Source organism: Corvus hawaiiensis, chromosome 2 (genome assembly GCF_020740725.1).
Source record: "Corvus hawaiiensis isolate bCorHaw1 chromosome 2, bCorHaw1.pri.cur, whole genome shotgun sequence".
Taxonomy (NCBI): Eukaryota; Metazoa; Chordata; class Aves; order Passeriformes; family Corvidae; genus Corvus; species Corvus hawaiiensis.
Window position 1 is genome coordinate 45,246,597 of NC_063214.1, and position 21,117 is coordinate 45,267,713.

Below are 21,117 nucleotides of genomic sequence, written 5' to 3' on the forward strand. Positions count from 1 at the left end.
TTCTCCCTGACTGAAGAAGCAGGATGGCTCCAGCCAAGGCTGAGCCTGTGTTTTTCTTCCCCTCCTATGCCTGTGGCACAAAGGTGTTGCCTGCACTAGTTCTTGTTGAAGAAATGAATGAGGTTTAGTCAACTTCATCAGGCATCTGCTTCTCAAAAGCATGACCTAGCCTCACATAGTTTTGCCTCCTGGCCAAAGAATTTAAAATAATTACTTCTCAGGATTTAATCAGTCTTATTAAATGAGTCATTTTAAAAGACAGAATTCTTTCTATAATAGTGTTCAAATCTGGGCACAGTTACTGTTTTGGCCCAGAACACAGCAGAAATGAGAGCACATAGTATCCAGACAAGAAAGTATTTTTTTCCACTTGAAGCAAACAGGTTTTCATTAGTGTAGCGGGTTCAGTTCGTAACCGGGCAGAAACACCAATTTAGTGTAGTGATTCTGTTCAAATTATCACTTATTTACTTTCTGTGAGATAAGAATTAGGAGAAAACAAAGCAGGCACAAAACTTAAAAGAATATAAAGAAGTTTATTAACAGACCTAAAAGGAAGGAAAAAAAAATCATACCACACCTTCAGGACACTTCTCCTCCCCCTACCTTTCTCCCTTCTCCCACTGACAATGTAAAAAGACAGCCCTTGAGATGTTCAGTCTGTTTACCACTTCCATAATAACCTTGTTCAGTTCATTTAGGGAGAGGAGTCTCTCTTGCTCATGCTATGGAGACATCTCCACAAGAAGTTCTTTCATGGCTCAGTATCACAGCGAGCCAGCTGCCTGGGTTGGTTCTCTGCTTGCATGTGAGTCCCTTCCCCTGACTTACAGCTTTCCCCACAACTGCTTTCGAGGGTCCAATCTTGACCTACTGGGGTACCATTTTAAGGTTGAGCCATTCAGAAACAAAGGTTCTCTTCACCCATCTCTGGGAGCATCTTCATCTCTAGGAATAGAGGCCCTCCCCCTTCCCTGGGAGAAAAAGGGTCCTCATCATCTTCATCTCTAAGACTATCTCTGGGAGCATCTCTAGGAACAGAGGTCTTCTCCTTCCGATTGGAGCAAGAGTCCTCATCACTTCCATCTCTCCCTGTTCAAACTTCTCATCAACTTACAGCTGCTTCAGCATTTGCTTATTCCAGCACAGGTACTTTTGCTCACAAGTACAGTTTGAATGCTCCACCCCCCATGCTTCCATGAAATTACAACGGGTACTCTAATATATCATAGTCTATCACCACCATAGCTTTACAGCAGAATTTCAGCTTTTAAGCATCTCCTCTTTCTCCTCCCTCAGGGTTTCAGCTCTTCCTTCTTTACTTAATGTCTGCAGGCTTCATCTATTCTGGAGGAAACTTACAGCACTAAAAGGGTTAATCTCACCCAGGCCTTGCAGCTGGAATTTCACTTATCATTATTGGTCACATGATCTTTGCTGGGCAGCAGGCAGCTTCAGCTGAATCTTCGGCCGCACTGGAGAGAGGGAAGAAAGCCGGGCCGCGCCGTCTGCACAGAGCAGGGCTGTGGGGAGGCCGCGGGTGGCCCGGATCCGGCCCAGCAGGTCCCGGCCTGGACCCGGCCCGGACTGAGCAGGGCCTGGGCCGGGTCCGCTGGGCCCCGTACAGGCTGAGCCCAGTTACCTGTCCCAAGGCAGGAAGCAAGAGAGAGCTTCCTGGGGTTTGTTCATTCTTAAATGTGGACCACAGAGGCGGTGAAAATTTTAAGTGGCTTAAAAAATTGTCAGTATTCAAACTAGCCAGTTGATAGGTTCTGTCAGGTCATAGAGGAAGCTGTAAGCACCTCTTTGCAAGAAAATCAGTTCTGGGACTATGCTTGCTAACCCATGACAATTAGCAACATTGTACTATTGCAATTTAGCAAGACTTTCTGTTTATTCTTAGCAAGAAAAAGGAGCTTGAAGAGTGCAGAAAGTGTGTGTAGTTTCCAGGAAACCCTATCCTGTGTCTCTTGAACTCTGTTCAAGAACCCACTCCAGACAAAAGGTGTCCAAGGCACGTATCCAGCTGGTATAGACTGGCAGCAGCATGCACAAAGTTCCTTGGGCTTTAGTCTAAGGGCCTTTGCTCTTGAATGTAGGTGAGACTGAACAAGATGTTCTAAAAATAGAAAATGAGTCCTTTTCGTTGTTATTTTGTAGCCACCAGGGTGCCTATGCACAGAGGTTACTGAGATAGTGTATAGACCTTGTAACGCTGGAGATAATGTCACCTAGAGAGAGCTGTGAATGTGTGGCTAATGGGACATCATCAACAGGAACATAGTCACTGTCTGAGTTTGACATCCTTACTAAAGCTACAGAATTCATGGTAAAGCTGGATAATTTAGAAGCGTTACATCTCTTCACTGTATTAAGTGACATAAGTTAGAGAACAGTTATTTCCTTGCTGTAAAGCTACTGATAACAGGTAGGATTTTTCAAAAAATAATAGGAAGATAGATTCAATTGAAATTATGTGAAATTTAGACATCCTAGTTTCTTTTGAAAAATTCATGTATACATCTTTTTGCTTCTTAAAAACATGTACTGTCATGTAATGACTTCATTCATTTCATCCACGAAAGAGGAAAGAGAAGGATGTCAGTTCTTGTGAGATCTAAAGGAGAACTTTCTGCTCTGGATGTTTTTGCAATTAGGTGGCGCCTTTAGAAATTAGCCTGGAGAACCACAATGCTTTGTGGTCCTGGTAGGAATGTGTACTATTATTAACATCCCTCACTGGGGTTGATGTACCCTTATGCACTTCATCTGTGTGCACACCTACTAAGTCAAGATAACTGTAGTCTTAGCAGTGACCCAGCACTTAAAGAGTCACTATGAAAGTTAGCTGGCAAAGTCAAAACTGGAAGATGTGGCTGTGCTTGAGTTGTCATGACTGAAACTTCATCCCAGATTATTTAAAATGAGACTCTCATTTTGTGGAGAAGGTAGGTTCTCATTTGTTTGTAATATCTCTCTGAATGACATTGAATGGTGCTCATGGGCAATGTGCCTTTTTGCTTTATAGAGTATCATGTACTACTGGTGTATTACAAAAGTGAAACACAGGTTCAAGCAGCTGAGAAAGAGGTTGGCTAGCATATGTAAACTGATCTCAGAGTAAGCTTGGAATAAGGAAAAAAAGATGGTAAAAATCATTGAGGGGAGTACTTCAGCAGAGACAGAAAAATCTTTTAGCCCAGTGAAACAAGAGCTTAGAGGATATGGAAGTGCTGCATATAAATATACTGGGGGAAGAGAAGAAAAAGGCAGACTGCTTTTGGTCCAAAGATGGTCCTCAAATATGAAAGGAGTTTTTCTGATCTTGTAATATGATGTCTTGGGGTGACAAACTGGCACATATGACTATGTAGTATGCAATATTAATGTATTATAAATACAATATTATAAATATTATAAATATTAATCAGGAGATGCATCTGATAACCTCAGGGTTTCTTTTCAGGGTTGGGAAGATCTGGGAAATAACTAATTTATTTTATTTTTTAGACTTTGAAAGTTTCCTAGGGCAAGAGCCTGTCCTCATGTTCAAGTGAGTCACAGCTCTGAGCCCTGTGTCATTTCTCCATTGGAGTGAACATCAATACTGTCTGCATTTTGGTTGCCTCTGAGTACAGTCACAGTTGATAGTAGCTTACAGCACTTGCCAGTCACGAGTGAGATAAGCTGTGGAACAACTACTGAACTTGTGCCAGTGCTAAGAAAACCAGGCTAACCACCTTCCTTTTTGCACTGTTGAAAGGCCCTGGAGTTGTAATGCTTTCTGAATGGAAAAGTTTCTGGTATCACTGTGTCCATCTCTCCACATCCAAAGCAGTGAGTCTGGCTCTCCAGGTTTCTGTCTCATCTTCATCCCTTCTCTCTTAATCTCCTTCCTTCACTTCTCTGACCCTTGTTTGGCTCCAATCTTTCATCTTCAGGGAAAATGCCAAACTGAATTTGGTTGCTGCCAAGAAGCTTTGAGTCAATGCTGGCAAAGGAGAAAAGCTTCAAGTTATACAGCATGGCACGTGCCTGAAGCCTTCTGCTGTCTGGTTTCAGTAGAAACACTTTGAGTTGCGCAGAACAGCCCTGATTCATGCAACTGTGTGGTAGTCTGGCACTGAATTGAATTATAGGCTTGGGATTTCTTTTTGACCTATTACCATCCCAAATACATGTGTGCTTTGGGTCAAGTTCATCCTTCCTCTTAATTTATTATGGCTTTATTTGGTGCTAAACTGATGTAGTGGTAAATTGACTGTGTGCTTGGTGGTATGGCATCCTTGTCTCTCTCCTGCTGTAAAGCAATGACTCAAAATACTTCATCAAAACAAACCTTATAAAGAATTTTAAAATGTGTCTTTGATGCCATAATGTTTCTGTTTCTTTGTTTCTGGGAGATTTTCTTTTAAAATTATTAGTAGTACAAAAGTACAAATGGATCTTCAAATATTTATGGATGCTGGATTTTTCTAAAAGGTATTGATAATACACACATGATATGAATATCATGCTAATTAATCCAATAAAACTAAGTATGGTAATTATTATCCAGCAGCTAGAATTAGTTTGTAGTCTAGATATGGACATTAAAAAAAAAAAATCCGAAAAACAGCCATCAGGTGTATTCTTTTAGTTGAGAGAAGTTAAATTAGAGGGGAAATGTATTAATATTAAAATGGTACATATTGAAGCAAACACTTGGAAGTAAATGGTCACAATGGACTTGGGCAGAAGAAAATGGATGGGCAGAAACAGAAACATGAGAGGCTTAGTCTAGGAGAAAGAAAATTATTATAATGGTGAAGGAGCATGAACACTGAAATAGATTGTTTGGGGATACTGTGAAATCTCCATAACTAGGATTTTTAAGAACAGGATAAATAAACATAGGTCAGGAGTGATTTAGGCAGAAATAATTGTGCCCAGGGACAGGATGTACTACATGACTTCCCTTTGGGAATTATGTCATTATTTGTCTCTTTATTGACGACCTTTGAGGAGTTCAGGGATCATGTGAGTATGGAGAATTACTGCTCCTAGTGACAGTATAGTTGCAGTTTATATTAATGGTGCTTTTCTTTGGAATATGTAATATCAGATGACTCTGATAGAATTTCTGGTATTTCATAAGCACTTTGGAAAGGGAACACTGTAATTTGTACAAGAGAGTAATCAAAAATTTTGGCAAAAAATTTGAAGGGCTTACGCTTTTTTATATATGTTTATAACATCTACAGTCATTCTCTTTATGTAAGAATTCCAGTGATGAGGCTCATCAAGGACTTCAAAAGCACTTTAGGTGAGATCTGGAACGTGTTTATGAAATTTTCATATTACTTCTTAATGGCCTTCCTGTCAGGCTTTTTGTGCACTGTTCATGTAGTGACTGCTATTTTCTTACTAGGAATGAACACACAGTATGACAAATATTCCTTTTACCTTGGTCAAAGGAAGTTTTTCCTTTTCCACAGCCAGCTGCATGTGTCCAGCACCGTGTTCCTGGGCTGTCTTGAGGAAAGCTGTGATATATCTCTTGAATCAAATCTGTCTGCCTTAGTGACTGCAAGAGACTTTGACTATTTATGCCTGTTAAGAGATCATGACACATCTTATGAAAAGACAAGCTGTGTTATCAAAATAGTGCTAGCCACACAGAAAAGCATCAACCCTCCTTATCTTGTTTCTTTAAATGCATCTCAGACTGAATTTAATGGTGCTGCTATTTTTACTCAGACATTTTTCAGACTACACCCACTCTGCCTGACATAGACAACCCCCTTAAAAAACACAAGAAAAATTTAAAAACTTGACTGCATTTGAACCCATTTACATTTTTTATCTTGTCAAGTCTTGTCAAGACTACAAGTTTGAAAACATGTAAATGCTGTTTAAGATTGCTACAAATAAATATTTTTTTCCCCCTCCCTATGCCTTTAGGCGGGTCTTTCCCCCTGCTTCCCTCCCCCTACCAAATGCAGTTATTTGCTGAATTTTGTAAACTAGAAACACCTGTTCTCAGTGCATTTTTAGAAAATAATTATTATTAAAAAAAAAAAGCATAGATGTAAGAATTAGAATTACAGTAGGATGAAGTACCTGGAGTGTCCAGATTAAAACCAGTATAACTTAATGATGCTTTAGGAGGAATATTAGAGAACTATGAGAATAATTATTATTGAAGAAGGTATAAACGTAATGAATTTGAAAGTAGATTGGTTCAGACTCTGTATGGCATTTTCAAAGCTTCTCTGAAGTCCAGAAGAGTTGCTATTATCTCTTCAGATACCTTGTTGGTATCTTTTCCATGAAAAGCAGGAAAATTTGATAAAATTACATACTTCCAAGTAGTCATGTTGCCCAAAGCTGCATTTATCTCGTCTGTTTCTGATAGTGAGCTGGGATGGTTGTTCTTCAGCAAAATCCAGGGGTCTACAGGAAGGTATCCCAGGGCGAACACAGCCTGTTGGTTGCTGAAGGCACAGCCTATGACTCTGGGGGTCACAGCTTGGGGCTTTCAGAGTTCCTTTCCTTAGAGATGCCTGCTGGTTTGTGTGGCCAGAGCTTTGAATGTCTGCCTGCCTCCCTCCCTGTGGCTTGCTCTTGAGTAAAGCCCAGCACCTGTGCTTACTGTTACATTACAGTTTCAGTCAGGTTGCAGGAGCTAAGCAGGTGATGGCAGATTGTTATGGTTTTGAAGCAGTGTCAGGGAGACATGTTTAATGTGTATAAGTGATGCAGGGAAGAGGTAAGAGCCAAAGGTTATGAGGGAAAGACAGTTTTGTTTTAAATGTTTGCATTTCTGACCGCAAAAGTGGTGAGTGGCTGGGGACACTACAATGAGGAGTGATGGGTTCTTCATCTTTTTGGATATTGAGAGTCTGCATACTTTATTTCAGGTAAATAATGGGAAGCAGAATTATAGGATATGCTATGGAAAAGGTTGGAATAGATGATCATATATCTTGTTCTGGCTTTACTTACTTCACATGTAATGACTGCTCATTTACTGCATGCCTCTCAAGACTGCTTGCCATGTGCTTCTGATAAACAGCTAATGACTTTTTGTAAACTGGAATATTTTCTGCCAATACATTGAATACAGAGACAGTCTCCTCTTCAACAGTCCCAATAGGTGAGGTGGATGAGTAAATCAAGGTGTCTGGGCTTGAAGCAGTTGTGAGTCTTCTTTAGTGCATTTGCTGGAATCACAGAAAAACTACTGTAGCCATTCTAAACCATACCAAATGTAAAATAAGGATCAGGATTTCTTTCTTCTTGGGGAGGAATAAGGTTTTGATGCTTATATTTCAGTAAAAGCTACTCTTGTTTCTCCAATGTAGTCTTAATAGTTAAATTTTCTTAGCTGCAGTCTTGAACATAGGGTATATAGATTTATGCTTGACTACTGATACTGTTATGCTATCTTCATGCCAACTGTTTATGGAGTTGCACTGTAAGCTGCTACCAGCTCACTGCATTTGTCTTTTTTCTAGATATTCTAGACAGATTACACTTTGGTTTCCTCCCCCTGCCCCCCCCCCCCCCCCCCATCCAATTTTTAAAGGTTTTTTGGCTTTCTTTTCCCAAAATTTTTGAAGTGTAGGAGCAAGAATAACATTTGAACCTTTACATAATAAGGAGAAAATAGTTTAATAATTTATCATTGTTTCAGTCACACTGAAGTTCACAGTCTTTCAACAGTAGTGCTGCTTAGAGTGAACTTAAATAATCATTTGATTATTTATCAATAAATACTGAGGAAGCTGTAACTCAGTAACTAGTAGAGTGTGTGTCAAACAAAATGGCCAGGTGGTTTGGCAAAATTAGCTACAGTATTAAACCACAGCCAGTTGTCTCTCCTTGTATGTTTCTCCTTAGATTTATAATCTCTTAGACATCCAGTTGCAAGTGATTTTTTAAATAATTTTTTCACAGAAGTCTACAATGTGATGTAGAGTATTTTTAAAACAGACCTTTTTTGAATGATTCAGTCAGCTCCAGTTACTGATAAGAAATGGCTGAAACTCCTGCTTGCTTTGTGGAAAATATTTCAGAAGAAACTGAGAACCAGAAGGTATTTCTGCCTACAAAGTAGTCTTGTTTATCTCTTATAAAATATATATATATATATATATATAAAATACCCTTGTCACCTGCTCAATGTTGAGGGTTTAGTTTATTTTATTGGTGCTTTTAAAAAATTCTTTTCATTGTTTTGGGCAACTCTCAAAGATTCACTAGAGCTGTTTAACAGCAAAATAATGTAGCCAGAGCAACTGGGCCGCTATTGGACAGGGTCTAGTCCAGATATTAATGTGTATTCATTCAATAGCCCTTTGCTAGGATATTTGCAGAAACGATGACATGGTTTTACTTGGAGGCAGAGGCAAGAGCAGGGTGCTGTTGCCATGTCCTGCACATGGACCAAAAGGGGCTTCTGAAGCCCTGATTTGTTCTCCCAGGTGATGCTGAGCACGACAAGGAAAGACTTGGTGTTCACAGGTTTGTTTATGAATGAGAAAGTGTAATCCACCCTATCTTAACCACCTTTGATTGTATGGCTTTATTATAATGTCTCTTGTTTCTTTTTTCCCCTGAGATAAATCTGCTCATCCTTCTTCATGAGTTTCTGGGAGTTTTACTATCATCCCCTTGATCTGTTGCTCTTCTTGTGTTTTAACTCTCCTTACTTCTAGAAACCAAGAGACGGCAGCAGAACAGAGACTTCTTTCTACCACACTGTTCACTGCCATATCCATATGGAAAGTACAAGCAGAGGCTTTTTAACTGAAGCTTTTTCCTCTCTATTCTGCAACATAAAGAGATTTGTTTTTCTTCTGCATAAATCAGGCTGTGCCATAAAAGTTTTGAGAAGTTAAAGATCCATATTTTTTCTGATGAGTGCCTGCAATGAGTTGAAATCAGGTAGTTTGGAACTGAGAAAGTGTGCTCACCACCCAGCCAAAACCATTCCTATTTTGAACACTCCTAATTGCCATTCAGAATAGATTATTGGAAATGATCTAACAAAGAACTTCGAGTAGCAACTGGACCACTGAAAAAACTCCATGATCTGCTAAGGGATAATTTGTAAACTGAAAGTTTATGCAGGAATGTAGTATAAAATAAAGCAATCTCTATAACAGCCACAGTCAGTTTTCCTATTTGGTATGTGTTTTGTTACGTTGCTACAGTGAAACAGCCAAGCTAGAATAGCAGAAGCAGGAAGTGTACAGATGCTTCTGTTTAGCATAGTTCTGCAGAGCTCACCAAATTGTGCATCAGCTACAGGCAGCAGGAGATCACTCAATTATTTTTTCAGTGTTTCTCCAAATGTCTCAGAAAGAAGCTGCTAATATTTCGTAAGTTCCTTAGAGAATTCCTCATTGAGGTCTAGGTAGCTCCTCTGGTACCACAAAGGAAGTACTATATTATTGGGTGCCAGCAGTGCAGAGAGCAGTCAGCATCCCATCATTTCCTGTTGCTGTTCACTTGCTGCAGAGAAGCGGTGCTGACAGGTTACTGTAGAGAGCAGAGAGCTGTTGGTAAGCCTATTTGATTTTCAATTTTCCTTTGCTATGTGCAGCATAACTGGGTATCCTGCACTCTCTTGTATATTGTGAATAATTCCAGTCAGCTTCACAGATGAATCAGAATGTAAAGATCCGTCTCAAAGGATGAGATGTAACTGAAGTAGGAATGATTGCATTTGAGAAAGGAGGTTTTAGTGCATATGACTTTGTGTGGGATGCTGTGACCTGGAGGCAATTTTTCCACTGGCTGTTGATAAATATGTCTGCTGAGGTCACCAAGGGCACAAACAGGTATTAACACAAGGAGAGGGCAGGAGACCAAACCTTCCCTCATTTTCCTGCTGTAAACAAGGGCACATTCCACCTTTATCTCTGCAGAGGACTTGGTTTTTGAACTGCATACTACTATAATTGCTGAGACCATATGCACTCTGCTTGTTGCACTGTATAACCCCTCTGAGTTTCATGTTTGCACTAGAGATATTTTTCTTCATGGTTGCCAAAACTCAGGTTACAGAGTATGAGCACCAGCTTCACCACCTATGTCTACCATGCATCTTGGTGACCTGGGCTTTTGGTGAACCCCCATTTTTGGGGGCCTCTTGGTGACCTCCATTGTGCCAAAGTGGGCCTCCCTCTGTCCATGCTTATTGTCTGGAAGATGCACAGCAGATGCCTCTTACGAGGTGCTGTTGTGATGAGCCACCGCTGTTAACGCTTGCTTCTCTGCCCTATCTTTGAACTTACAGTACTGTGCATTTTTAAGGCTGTAATCATGCCAGAAGGCTGATGTCACTGCAGGGCAAAACAGTGGAAAAAATGGGGTTAGACTGAAAGCTTTTATTCCAATATAAATATCTGAGATAACACAGGTACTCCCAAGTCTTGACAATGCATTTCTCTTTCCATGTGTTTCCTTTTCTTTTTAATAAAACATGATCTGTTCCCAAATTCCCACTTCCGTGATGGAAGTGTTAGAATTGGACGAGCTTCATGTTAACCTCCTGAAAGATTAGTGATCACCTACACATATTTTAATGGCTCATTAGTGTAAAAGGAAGTGTTGCTGGACTGATGGGACACCAACATTATTCATACTCAAAAGTAAAATCTTGCTCTGAGTTCACTTGCTAATTCCCTCTTGGTGAAAAGGGCAAAGTGCAGCCATTAAAAGGTAGAAACCAAGAAAACACAGACAAGTGCTTCTGACCTGAGTGATATGCAGGCAAACTCATCACTGAAGGAAGTTAGATTGTTTTACAGGTCTAAGTGGGTGCAACTCTCTGGGATTAAGTAGAGCTACTTGTCTTTACAGCAGCAGAGAATGTAACACCAAATGTTTAATAGTTTGATACACAGTTCAGAGAATAGAAGTCTACATCCATCAATTTTATTGAACATTTGAACCGTCCACATGTTTTCTGGTGTCTCCAGGTCACATTGAGACAACAAGGGAAAGCACTTGGAATATAAACAGTGAGATCTAGTCTAAAAATGAAGTGTTGGAGATGGATTTGAATTTGAACTGTTTGCTCTGTTTCTTCTGTGTGCATCCCCTGTGTGCATCTGACTCAAGTCCCTTTGGCACAGGTATGGGTGTAGCTGTTTTAAAGTCTACATTGCCTGTAACCACTGATGAGCTAATCACCGCTGGCTATACACTGCTAGGGTAAAAGTTTATTTGACATTGGTCTCTGCTGAGAGCTGACTGAGTAACCTGGTTACTTCTCTGATGTCAATGTTTGGCTCTAGAGACACCCTGGTAACATTTCCTCTGGCACTTTGGAGGAGGTATTGGTACGTTTGGCACCTCCTTTGACATTTTGAGGAAACTGCAGGGAAAAAGATGCCCTGCAGAGCTAAGCTGTAAGTGCCTCTGAAGTGGGAATAGGCTCACAATATCGCTGTGCTAGCAAGATGTACTTAAGAATGCTCACATCTTGCAGGTACTCAGTGGCATTACTTTAATTTTGGTAAAATTTTACTCCCGTAATTCATTCAGGAGTAATTAATTTTTTGACTTGCCAATGTGCTTCAGTTTAGAAATTACTAATTTGGGTTTTACCTGCATTTGGACCAGTGGCCTTGGTTAAATAGTTCTCCCCTGATTTCTAGTGCAGTGATTCAGTCAGGAAGCGTTTTGCCAATATCAGTAAGTATCTTAAAATGCCATAATTCATTTTTAGTACAGTCAATAATGGCAGATTATGATGAAGGCTCAACAATTCTTTTACTCTACCTCTCCCAGTGAAGCTACATATATGTACATTTTCTCTTTAATAGCTGAGGCAGAATGCCTCATATATTGTATGTCTTGTGAATATTTTATTTACGCTGAAAAAGTTCATTGAAAAATTACTTCTCATTGACTGTACTGCTCCTTTATGTACTTACATTATCTTTTTTCCCTTTCTGTTGGTCTTCCACTACAGATTTCAAATATTTGTAGCTCTGGTTCATGTTCCTTCCTCAGGGTAGATTATAGATGCAGACAATAAATTACAGTGAGTTAAGAGCTTTTCATTAATCTCTGATGACTGATATAAGTCAGTCATGATGTCAGTCACTGATGAAGCAGTTTCAAAACAAATAAGTTTAACTCATGCAAAAAGTCTTCCGTAAATAATATTTTTTTCTGTCCTGTTCATGTCAAGAGATGTTAAGGATCAGTAATAAGAGAGGTTGCAAGTAAATAACTGGTTCTTTAATAAAAAGAAGAGTTCATGATAGGGAAGAATGCTTTGATTGAGAAGTTGCAGTAGGATACAGGATGACACATGGAGAGCCAGTGAAAGAAGGAGGCAGTGCATTTATCTGACCAAATTCATATTTCTTATATGAACCTAAATTGGCTGTTGAACCTTGTTTTGTAGTCAGTGGAGAAGAACAGGAGCTTCTGAGATTTAGCTTTTAGACAGCTAAAATAGATCAGATGAACCAAACCTAAAAAAATACCCTTTTCTATGTGTTTATAGGGAGCACCTTGAGTGACTAGTTTCAGAGCAGACATCTCTGAGATGTCCCACCACATGAGTCTTGATGTTACCTGGCTTACTTTTAGAGCAGTGGCTGTGATAAATGGAAGGTGTTCTGTTCCAAATTCACCCAAGTAGATGTGGCTCTAGCAAGGGTCTCTGTTGCACTGAGCTGATGCCATGAAGTCTGATTTTGGCTGTGTGGGGAGGCAATGCTGAGTCCCATGGTGGTATTGGAACCTCAGTGATACTTCTTGCTCAGGTAGCTCAGATAGCTGACTGAAATTAAGTTGGATAAATCTCAGTCCAACATGGTCAGTGTGTCTGTTTGTCTGCCCCTCTTTCATAAGGAAAACTGAGAAATCTTGATTCATCTTGAACAAGAAAAAAATGTTTGAACTATTCATGTGAGCAACTCATGGTAAAACTGCAAGTGGTCAGGAGAGAACTGATGAGGTCTGACTTTTTTAAAATGAGGGATGATTTTTCAACTACTTGAGAGGATGCCCAGAAGTAAGAATGTTAGTCTTTGGAATATTCCTGTAACTTCAAACAGTTATTATTTTAGTACCGTTGCATAGTGGTTTTTTAATCATCGCCATTATGAATTTAATAGGCATGCTGTGTCTGTTCCTTAAAAAATATCCTGTTCTTGGAAGAGCTTAATTATCTGTTTCCTCTCCATTTCTCTTTTTTTACTATCATCCCCTGCGCTATCAATCCCTTCATGTTTGTTTTTTTTTCTTTTTTTAAGAACACTGAATCTATTTGTGTCTCTTAAAGTCTACTGATTGTTGTCTGGAGTCCTGACAAATTGAGATGATTTCCAAATGGAATTTCCACGTATATTAACATACTGATGGTATTGTGTCTACACTTATTTTCCAAAGATTTATGTTCCCTCCAAAATGTGAGCTTTGTAGATAAAGAGAGCTTATGGCAGATAGCTGAAATTAAATTTTTCTCTAAGAAGTTCAGACTCAGCTTTGGAAATGTAGCTCTTAACAGAATGGTGGAGACGCTGCTGCAGTTGATTGCTATGATGTTAGCCTAGGAGATCAAGCTAACTGCACTGTGTAATTATTACATTGCTATGAATGCTCTGGATGATATCACTTAATAGGAGGAACATCATTATCAATACTCCTTTTTCAATTTCAGATTGTGGTTAACTGATTTGACATTAAATTCCCCTTTACTTTTGTTCTGCACTGCAGAGATTAATTGTTTTGTGGCCAGAGATCAACAGAATATTGATCCACAAGTCAAATCTGTCTACCCACCTTTTACACGCTTTTTGCTTACTACATGGCAGAGAAAATTAAAGTGATCTGCTACTGTAAGCTTCTATTTCAATATAAATCTCTCCTTTTATCTTAAGCTCTTTATCACAGTGAATTCTGCTCACTCAGTTACTCCTGTCTGTTCAGATTCACCAGTCCTAGGATCCTTCATGCCAAACAGTATCTGCTTCAGTAGGATTGGAATAATTTAGCAGCTTTGAAAATGCTACTGTCATTTATTCTAGGAGTCAGCTGTCTTAGAAGGACCCAGGAAAGGCCAAAGTAGTTTGCATTTATTGGAAAACTATCGCTTGTGTTAGTACTACTGACTTTTAATTTAACTGCAAAGATGAGAAAGTAAATATTATTTTGGAAACTTTAGTCCATAGACATTGTTGAGGCATTTTTTTCCTTATTTAAAAAACAATAAATCATGCGTTAATACTGGAATTCCAAATTAATAAAAAAATGCTAATGCTCTAAAAGGCTGGAATTCATAAGCTAGAAAAATGAAAGTCTGTAAAAAATATCCTCAAAATTCTTTGGAGACAAAGCTGGTCATTGTATGCACACATTTATCTAATTGAAATAGACTGTTTCATGAGCAGAGGACCAAGGTGCATTTAAAAAAAAAAGGCAGAAAAGAGCTATCCAACATTATCCATCTTGGGAAAAATACAAGATCTGTCTTTAAGTCAGAATAGTGACAATTCAAGAAAATTCAAGAATGAATCCAGAAGGATCCAGTCTGTGTGTCTTGTTTTGCCAAGGAGGTTTGTGAAAACAGCCCTGCCCCTGCTTAGAGAGGAACTTGTGAATAAATCCACAGCACACTTTGGCCAATGACAAGTGTCACCAGAAAGAATCAATATAATTCTGTGATTTGTGCACCCATATTCCTTTGAAATTACTGCAAGAAGGGCTTGGGAATAAAAATTAACATTCAGTTGAGAACTCCAAAGTCTTTGTACATAAGTTATGGGAAAGTCCAAATTTGGTCACTAAATAAACATCATCACCCATCTAGAAAGATGGAGGCAAAATGTAAACAGTTTCTGCTGTAGAATATATGTAGTGTAGAGTGGAAGGGAAACCCACTGGTTTTAGCAAAACTGTACCTTACTTGTCCTTCCAGAAATGAGTTTCAGCCCCACCTGTTCATATAATAAAGTCAATGATATGATGAGGACTTGGTTCTTTAGAAGTGTATCAATTAAAGCTGTCATAAACTTTAGAGGTTTCTAAACTAAGATGCATGAGGTCTATTTTAAGAGCTTAACATATCATGATATATCAAAATGAGCTGTAATATGGCAGATAACCCTCATTATTTATTCAGCTTTTGCTAAACATTCATTCTATATATAAAGTGTGATGGAGGGATAGTGGTGTTGCTTATCAGTGCTCAGTCTTAGCAAGACTTTGCAGATGTTATACCAATTAATTTGTATTGGAACTGGAAAAAATGGTTTTGCTCCTGATTTTGACTGCAGAGATTATTAATAAAGCCTTTTGCAAATATTTTAGCAGCATAGATAAGAGATGAAAATCCTGGAGTTTATGATGTTTTCTGGGAACCATAATTCCGCATTAAGTTTTTTTGCATATATGCTTTCAGCCAGGTTGGTCAAAATATTCCACCACTACTGAAGTATTCTGGAGTTCATACAAGAAAACAACTAGTAAACAAAAAAGATTTGAGCAATATTTGAACACAGTAACATGTTGAAATTCGTTAATGGTTTTAGAAGTCTTGACCAATTATTATTTTGATATTCTTTCTAGCAGTGCCTGTGCCTTTATGAGTAGGAACAATGAGTTCTTGGTATCATTTAGATCTCAAGTACCTAACTGTCTCTCCCTTCACCCCGAATCAAAGTTTTCATGCAGGTGGAAGAGAAAGAGTTTATTCCCCTGCAAAAATAAGAAAACTTTTTAAGCTCTTTAGTCTACTTCTGCAATGGACAAAATTTTAAATTTTTCAGTATTGTCAAGTTTTATTAATTTTGTAAATTATTGGGGGGTTAATCATAATGAGATTTAATATTCTCTTTGGATTCTGAGATCTGGGAATTTGGGACTTATATTAAAATCCTGGCTTGTACCAAAGGAATTTTTTGTTTGTTTTTGTTTTTTCTGGGGGTTTAAAGTGTGATCTCAAACAGCTCCATGTTGCTCAACACCTTCTTCACTTTTATTTCATGCTGTTTGGTCACAAGAGAGGAAGAACAGAAGGCAAAGCTAAGCTTGATCATTTAAGAACAAATACTGACTTTCAACATGTTCAGTAAGAAAGTAAATTTTATTTCTCTCACTCTGACTTCTCTGCGGGATCTGTCTGGTGGACAACACAGGTATCTTCTAGAGGAGGTAAAAATAACACCATTAAAAAAGTCTAGTCTTGAGGTCTCGGATTCTCACTTGCATAAGGGAAGCTCACTATGGAAGGACATGATCTATGCTATTAGTAGTAGTAGTACTTTAAGATAGTGTCTTTTCTAAAAAGTCAGTGCACACATGTAAGATGGTAGCAGAAATGTTGTACTTCCTCAGCATGAACAAGTGCTACTTTCAGTAACTTTGTTTTCCTACAAAACTGTAGGCAGCAAAAAGGGGCACTATGTCATCTCAGTGACATTTTTATAATCATTAACATTTCAACTTGAAATTCCCAATAGCTGCAGAGAGGCTCAATAGCTGAAATAAAAGTGTCCACAACACTGATTAGAAGCTGAAAGGATTAGCTTGATGTCTCTGATGTTAATGCTTGCTGAAATGAAAAGGAAAAAAATGTTCAAAGGCCCAGACATAATGTACCTGACTTCCTCAGACCTATCAAAGGGTTAGCATCAATAACCAAGTAATGGCTGCTTTATAGTTTGAATTTTCTTACCCAATGTTTTCAAAAGGCTAATAAAAAGCCACACTGCTGAGAGGAAATTTTAGGTTGGAATGACTGTAAAAATAAAATAGTAATGACAGAGCAATTTGTCTCAGTCTAAGAGTGGAAGTTAAACCTGTAACTGTGCCACTCTTGAAGAGCAAGCTGGAAAAAAATAAGTTGCATGTTTTCATGTGCATGTCTAAGTATGCTAAAAAGTAAGGATTGCATAGGAATGAAAGTTTTTTAAATGCTTTTGTTAAAGCTCTGCTTCTCATGGAAAATGCCCCTTTTTGCTGTACTAGAAGATCTTAAACATCTAGGTTGTTGAAAACAGGCATTTTAAAGATGTTGACTGCAATGTCATTTTAAATGTAATATCAAACTTCATATAGGCTGCAGTCATGCAGCTAATTGTTCAATTATTTAATTTTTATGTATGCATCGGCCTTCATGGAACTGAAAGCAGAGTTCAGAAAATACTGTTTAAGAAGAGGAGAATTTGGGCCTAGAACAATGTGATAACACACTCATTTGAACCATGGAATCATTGTTAAAATTAACTTCATTTCTGTACCTGCTTCAAGTTTCTGTAGTATTGACAATAGCTCTTAGGGAAGGGAAAAAAATGTTGGTTATACTGCATCTTAAATAATTTGTATTTTCCCACTTTAATTTTTGGGCAATAAATGCATACAAGTGTAAAGGTCATCTGGTAGAAAAGGGTTTTTCTGTCTCAGGTGTAATAAACACTTTTGTTCTCTTTTTGTCTGAAGCTTGAAAAATCTTCCATCTAGAAAACAGAGCACAGGAAAGTAGTTGGTGAAATTATGCACACTTTTTGGAAAACAAGCTTCTGCAACTCTGTCAGGTAATGCCGTCAGCACCTCTGGAGTTCGCACGTACCCTTCAGGTTATAAAATATCATAGTGGGACTTCTTTGGATTTCACTGGGCCCAGAGAAGCTGTACCAAAAATTGAATTATCAGAAATTATATCTTCAGCTATAACAATGTGGGTTTTGAAGCCAGTGGTGTCTCTGAGTTATTATCCCCCATTCTACACTCAGAAACCAGGTCACATACTGCCAGCTGTACATTCTTTTTTCCTTCTGTATTTGGGGTTACATCCAAAAGATTTCTTTTCCCTTCATAAATGTAATCCATGGAATACTCAAATGCACTTCTTCACAGAGGAAAAATAATGTGAAGTAATGAGAAGAGAAATCCTTTAACCCTTGCTTTCACAAAGCAGATTATTTCCCCTCTTGTTGAATAACTTTTTATATGTATAAACCACATTTATCCAGTTGTGTACTGTTGTGTTTGTTATGGTGGAACTGAGAAGTGATATCTGCCTTTGCAACGCCAGAATTTGTGGTGCAGCTAAGTTTCTTCTGCTAGTCCAATTTCTACACCATCTTTCTGGGTGGTTTTCACAAATACTGCCAAGAGTCACATTCTTCGTTTTCCTAGCTTGTCTAGCTTTTAATTTTCCATTTTGTTAGTTGGCTGTTTTGTCCATTTTTTTCCTAGCTTGTAATCTCAGTGCATAAGGAAACTTCGTTTAGATTTATACACTTCAGCAGAGGCTTCTCATTCCAGTTTTTTGTGACACTATATGAGAAATAAAAACCTGCAGTCATAATGAAAGATTACAGAACATGAGTCCTCATTCTTAAAGTTGTGCGATGTGGGATTTAGTCATAGTTAATAAGTACTATGTATATTCCAGTGTCTTTTATGTGCCATTTGTCAGCTCTGTTATGTAGACAAGGTCCCTTGTTAACTGGTAGCCAAGGTCATCCTATATTGAATGACAAAATAAACTTGAGCATCAAATATACTGGAAACATTGGATAATTTCCTGTGAGAATGACAAGATCTGTTACAATGGGCTAAATTTCTGGTTTGATTTTATTTCAGTGAAGTTATATCTAATCAGTGGCACAGCACATAAAGTGAAAACTGTCTAAGATGCTAATTGTAAAGTATTTATAAATAATTAATCCCAAACATTTTTTGTTCAGCCTAAAACTCTTAACAAAACCTCACTTCCATTTTTTTGTTTTGCTTTCCCCTCCAATGATTAACTCATGTTTTCAATGCGCCTTCTTTGCCCCATGCAGAAAAATAGCTGTTGGGTGAGTTATGGGCTTCTGGCATGAAAAAAATTGGTCTGCAACCTTAGTATGCATGGGGACAAAGACCTGCTGAGAGCTCTATTTGAGCTATAAGACCAGTGGTGTTTTTCAGTCGCTCTGTGATGACCATAAGAGGACTTTTTGTTTTTCCACAAATTCAGCTGAGCTCACCTGACTCTTGGCTCCAATCAGCCATCTTCAGCCCTAATGTTTTTTGGAAATATGTGCCTCCTCCCACCCCCCCCACCAAAAAAAAAGACAAAAAACATGGTAGAGCAGTAAGAAGATAGTTAAAACTGAAAGCTCAAAGACTATATATATATATATAAAAATGTCATTTTCAGTGAGGTCACTGCTCACATGATTTGCTTCACCATGAAACTGTAATAGAGAAAGGACTCAGTTGATTTTTACATAGGTTGGCATTTTTACCAAGTTTGAGCTTGTCTAGCTGTGGCATTGGAAGGACTGTCTTTGTTTTCTTTGCTTTGTTTTCCTAAGAAGAACTTGGAAAAAGCTTATGCTTCATCAAAAAAACCCCCAACAAACTCTCAAAAAAAGGAGAAACCCAAACCCAAAAACAAAACAAAAAAAAAAAAAAAAAGAAAAGAAAAAAAAAGGAAAACCCAGTTCTGCTCCCTTCTAGTTTTTTTGACAATAAAATTGAAAGTTTATTCTCCTCCTTTGTCTGTCTGATCACATAGGATATGGGTGCTTCAGAGTGCCTGTTCTTTCTGCTGTCCTTATGAGTTACAGTAGTACTGTTATTCCTATGCTATTTTAGATGGAGAGCTAAAATTATCTCAGTGTTGTACTGATGATCCCAAGAAGGAGCAATGTTGTGGTAAGGGCTCTTCCCTTGGCAGAGCTTTGCTTTGGGGCCCCCAAACCAGGCCATAAATGCAATGGGGTTGAAACTTTTCACCTTAAATTCATTAGTGTGAAATCCTCCTGTTATACATTTCCTTTCATTTTGTCTTCACTGAGTTTAGCTTTGGAACAGTTTATGGGTGAAGGATGCCCGATACAGAAAACAGACATCTTTTTATTCTGCAGCTGTGGCTGCAAATCGATATTTATAGCGTCTGTAAATTGATAAAAGAGATATGGAAACCAGGTTCTTCTCTATTATTTCCATCCTCTCAGTAGGCCACTTAGTTATCAAAGGCTTGTACAGAACTGCAATCTTTTCTTCCAGGAAATATGGCAGGCCTAACTCCTTTAGAAGAAGCCTTGAGGAAAACAAACATTTTTTTTCAGTAGTAATCCAGCATTAAGGAGTAGTACTTAGTTATACATCTGCTCTTGCTGGTTTGCAAGAACTGGTGGTTTTCAGCATGAATGTTGATGGAACCGTGACTCCTGTGTTCCCAGCCTCTGCTCATAATCAATGTTCTGTAGGATCTCCCAATTTTCCTTTAGTTGTAGGAGGTTACAGGGATAGGGAGAGCAAATTGTTGTGGCAATGTGTCTGTCGATGTACTCAAAGACTAAACAAGAAAGCCAGAACATTATTTGAAGCACCGGGACACTCATCTGTACTGCTCAACAGTTTTTTCCATGGCCCAGTTTGGTGGCATTTCAGCTACCTTACTCCTAGGTAAATGGAGAGGGCTGGTCCTAAGGAGATGTTCAGATGATCTGGTTAGACTCACTGGCTCCATGGTCTGAACCAACGCCCAGAACTTTTCAGATGGGCACTAGATACAGGCAGATTTTAAATGATTTCTCATATCTCAATCTGCAGCAGACCAAAGCTGGCCTCTGACCTCCAAGAGTAGCACACCAATGAGCAAGCTACTGCTTTTCCTCAACCCCCTGCATGAGCATCATGAATGGTCATACATTATGCACTAATGAATCTGCCTGGTCCTTCAGAGTAAGAGTAATGACTACACCAGTTCAATGTAATTCAACATCAGAGGAACCTTGTCTTGTTGACTTTTGTAGATTTCCTATAGGCAGAACAATGTTTTCCTCTGGCTTTGGAAGAAAACGTAGCACAGCAGATCCTACTGCAATTGAAATAATTGAAAAAGGGGTTGTGTTTTGAATGCTTGGAAGCCTTTGCAAGGATGCATCTTGAAACAAAGCACTACAGGCAACTGTTGCGCTGCACGGGCAGAACCTCAGCAGGATGAGTAACTCCTTAGTTTTTTATACTACTCCACTTAAATGAAAAATCAACCTGCTACACGGGTGTTTTTTAGAAAATTCAATACAGTGAGTTTTAAGGCCTTGTTTCCTGTCTTAGCAGGGGTACAGTGATGATTTTCTACATGATACCAATTATTGC

The 21,117-nt window shown here is 38.6% G+C and overlaps 1 long non-coding RNA gene across 1 annotated transcript in view; it reads left to right on the forward strand.

Annotated features, from left to right (window-relative positions):
* The first annotated feature begins 9,490 nt into the window (after positions 1-9,490).
* Positions 9,491-21,117, forward strand: part of LOC125322238 — a 127,390-nt gene continuing 115,763 nt past the window's right edge. The window contains exons 1-2 of the long non-coding RNA XR_007201891.1: positions 9,491-9,551; positions 10,974-11,129. This is a non-coding gene — a long non-coding RNA (uncharacterized LOC125322238). The remainder of the gene's footprint in view (positions 9,552-10,973; positions 11,130-21,117) is intronic.